Consider the following 4474-nt stretch of genomic DNA (forward strand, 5'->3'; position numbering starts at 1 on the left):
CAGACTCCGATCGAGACGGCCGCAATCAGCAGCAGGTGCACAACATCGCCAACCAGCACCCCGCTGGTGACGCCCCTCGCCGTCAGGAATATCCCCACAGGGCCGCGGAAATGGAACTCGCGGTAGGGGTCGGGGACGTGCGCAGCCGCCGCGCCGATTCTACTGTCTTTTTCACGGCGAAGACTACGCCCACCAAACCAGAGACTGCCCAGAGACGAAGGTCACTGTCACACCCGGTTTTAAAAGGCAAACCGAATGCGAACCATGTACGTGCCAGGATCAGTTATTCACGTACACAGCAGTTACATAATATGGACATCATCACACAGTGCTCAAAATAGTATTAAAAGGGAATAATAGTTGATTACATCATACGTCTGAGACGTCCATATAGTTCTTACAATAAATCAAAGTGCGGAAAAGAAACGTAGATAAACGCGGCCTTCACAGGCAGCCGACTGGGGGTTGCCGCTAACCCACTCCTAGAACTCGTCGTAGTCTTGGAACTCCTGGAAGTCTCCTTCCACAGCTTCATCTTCGCCTGAGCAGTGGTTGCAATGCTGACAACCTGGGGGGGGGTTGGTGTGTAGAGCAAGGGTGAGTACACATCAACATACTCAGCAAGTATCCTGTTTGGCTGTAGTGGACTAGCTTTATGTGGGGATAAGTCAAGCAGTTGCTTTTAGTTGGTCAGATTATTACTTACTAGTAGAAAGCCAAGTTTTAGCATTAACCCAAGTTATTAACCCGATGTACCCTTTCCAAACGGAAAGAATACCACTTACCAGCACCATAGTCATAACTAAAACCATCAATCTCATTGCCACCTGTACCAAAGTATCTCTGATCAAGTCTCACTAATCACTGGAGCTCCCTTGGCCGCTCATAACCGCGAGCACGGCTGATATATCAGTTTTCAAACACTCTGCAGAGGTTGTGCACTTTACCCACAAGCCGTGATTCCCATTCTGCCCGGAGAGAGCTACTCCCCATTGACCACTACCTAGGTGGCCTAGCAGGGCATCACTACGTAGCCTTTACAAAGATTCCCCGAGGCTGTAGCCACCCGTTAGGTTTCCTAAATGTACCGCACTCCTCCCCAAGGGACAAATCAACCTTGGCAGAGCGAGCCGCATACACCGAGCCCCATTGACGGCACGACGGCTAAGTGAACTACACCCCGGATCCTCTAATTATTCAGCTAAGGGCATCCCATTCCACCCTCATGGTTGCACTGTTTTCCCGGGCGGTCATCCATAGAACAGGTCCTTACGGAGAGGCACTCGAGAAACCGCTCGAGCCCCCTTGAAGGTCACAAGTACAACATCATCATAAGAGAAGGGAAAACAACGTATCATAGATAATCTCATCATGTTCATTGATTAGAGTTGAGCAATAGCATAAAGCTAAACAGTAATAATCCAACCCAAATAGGTAAGCAAGGATAGGGATAACAAAAGCTAGTCAAACCTTAGGCATAAATATGTAAAGCGGGAGGTGAATTAAAGAATGAATAGGACAGAGATAGGTCAAGGGACACTTGCCTCCACCAACCGACTGCTGCTCAGGGGCTTCTCCTGCGAGTTCCTCGGGCTCTTCAACCGGATCGTTCTCTATGCGAGCGCAAACATACATACATCCACACATTTAATACAAAAGAACAGTACACCATACAATAGAATGCAATAAGTAAACAGACGTTCCACGCGGGCTCGCGAGTACGGTTAAGAGAGAAAGAGGAAAAGACAGTCGAGAAACGATCACGTTACATGATTATAAATTAACTACTCGCTTAATGGAAGGAAATTTAATGTAGACACTATGTTTAGCGTAAAGTAAAGTCATGTTTCATGTCTAATTATTATAAGCAGGTGGAGATAAATAAAAAGAATGGTCGCGTGGCGAGACGCGCGACAAAGCTCTCTAAAACAAATTAAAAAGTTAACGACTCGTCGCGCGACCGAGCACGCAGCGAGACACTTCGCCTTAGATACGAGGAGACGTTAAACGTCGCGCGACGAAGCGCACGACGGCATACGTCGACTAAACTGAGTCCAAAGTGGAACGTCGCGTGAATACACACGCGGCGTTACACCTTAAACAACCTGAAACAAAAATGGATCGTCGCGCGACGAAGCGCACGACGCACACAAGATAGAATCTGAATTTAGACAAATCCGTCGCGCGGCGAAGCGCGCGACGCAACACGCTAATTAACGAATAATCACCGCGAGCGCGGGCGAGAGAAGATACGGTCGGGCGAGGCCGGGACGGGAACGGGCGGCCGAACGGGGGGGGGGGCGGTTGAACCGGCCAGGGGCGGCCGAGCCGGGTGGGCACGGGGGTGGCCGAGCCGGGGGGTGGGGGCGCGCGGGCGAGCGGGGAGGCCGGGCGGGGGGCCGAGCGCCGCCGGGGAGGGAGGGGGAGGGGCCGAGCGGGGCCGAGCGGGGGCCGCACGCCGCCGGGGAGCCGAGGGGGCCGAGCGGGGAGCCGCCGCGGGACGGGCAGGGGCAGGCGGCCGAGCGCCGCCGGGGAGGGCCGAGCGGGGCCGAGCGCCGCCGGGGAGCCGAGGGGGCCGAGCGGGGGCCGCACGCCACCGGGGAGGGAGGCCGGGCGGGGAGCCGCCGCGGGACGGGCAGGGGCAGGCGGCCGAGCGCCGCCGGGGAGGGCCGAGGTCGGGCGCCGCCGCGCCGAGCAGGGGCGGGGACGGGCGGGGTCGCGCGCGGGCAGGGGGGAGAGGGAGGGCGCGCGCGGGGGGAAGAAGAGGAGGGGGAGGGAGAGAGAGAAGAGAAGGGGAGGGGAGGGGAGCTCACCTCGGGGTCCAAAATCCGGTGATTGCCGTCTCCAAATCCTAGGGCACCACGGGGAGAGAGAGGTGGAAGAGGGAGAGGAGAGGTTGTTGCGCGGGAGATCCAAATGAGAGAGAGAGAGAGGATGGGGGCGCATGGGGGGGGGTTTGGGCGCCGGGGGCGCGCAGGCCAGGGCGGGCCGGGCCGGCTGAGCTGGGCTGAGCTAAGTTGGGCTGGGCCGAGCCACTTCGCGGATCGAAAACCCACGACGAGCGCGGACCACTAAACGAACTTAAAACGCGAATCAAAATCCAGAACGGAACAAGACGAACACTCAACATCAGACAAAGAAATGTGCTTCGGCATGATGCAACACCCATGACACTTAGGTTTTGGTTTATACATGACACGGACACATGCCGTTATACTGGTTTGAAATTGGGAAGAAGGAGAAAACGGGGAAAGAGAAAAGAGAGTAACGCCCGAATTTGGTGAGAGAAAAGAAGAAAAAAATTCTACCCCCAAATTCAGGGCGTTACAGTCACCAAAGACAGGATGACACGGGCGCAGCGAGCCGACAACCCTAGAGTTGTCGCGCACACTTATCAGCAACCCCCTCCGCCATACATCCACGCCCCTGCCCCGCATCCACCGCACCACGCATACCAACACCACCAGGAAGTACAAATCGTACCTCCCCCACCACAACAACAAAACATCCCCCACCCCCACGCCCCAAAACAAGAAGACTTCGCCGATCAGCCGTATCGCGGAGTCATTCATATGATCACTGGGGGGTCCAGCACCGACTTCGACACAAAGCGGCAGAAGCGGGACCATTACCACAGCATCAACCACGTCGCCATTACCGGCCCAGTCGTGCAGACGAAGTGGTCCCACGTACCGCTAACCTTCGACGCCCGAGACGTCGACCTGCGCAGCGCCCCCCACATCGACGCCATGGTCATCAACTGCAGCGTGGCAGGATGGGACCTGCACAAAGTCCTAGTCGACAATGGCAGTCAAGCAGACATCATTTTCCTCCATGCCTTCGACCGCATGGGCATAAGCCACAGCCTGCTCAAGCCTTCGGACAACCCTTGTATGGCTTCGGCGGCAAGGGCACCTTTCCTGTCGGAAAAATAGAACTGCCTCTCTCCTTCGGTGTAGCACCCAATGCCCGAAGTGAGCAAATAACCTTTGATATCGTCGATATGGTGTATCCGTACAACGCCATCATGGGTCGGGCTCCATCAACAAGTTTGAGGCAGCCATTCACGGACTGTACCTGTGTATGAAGATACCAGGTCCGTTAGGCGCCATCACGGTCTACGGCAATCAGCAGACTGCGCGCAACATAGAGCGGGACTTCGTCCCCGGGCAAAGAAATGTGCACTGCCTCGCGGCCCAGCACGAGGTCCCCGCGTCCGCCAGCCCAACCGACAAAGAACACGACAAGGCACAGCTGCAGAGCAACGACGGGACCAAGACTGTTCCCCTCGACCAGGCCACGCCCAAGCAGACAGTCACCATCAGCGAAGACCTCACTTCGCAAGACGAGGAGAAACTCCTCTGCTGCTTGTCCAAGAACAAAGACGTCTTCGCCTGGTTCGCCCTCGACCTGGTCGGGGTCAGCCGATCCATAATTGAGCACAGCTTGGGAATCGACCCTTCGGTGAGGCCGA

This window comes from Zea mays, chromosome 4, assembly GCF_902167145.1.
Source record: "Zea mays cultivar B73 chromosome 4, Zm-B73-REFERENCE-NAM-5.0, whole genome shotgun sequence".
NCBI classification, from domain to species: domain Eukaryota; kingdom Viridiplantae; phylum Streptophyta; class Magnoliopsida; order Poales; family Poaceae; genus Zea; species Zea mays.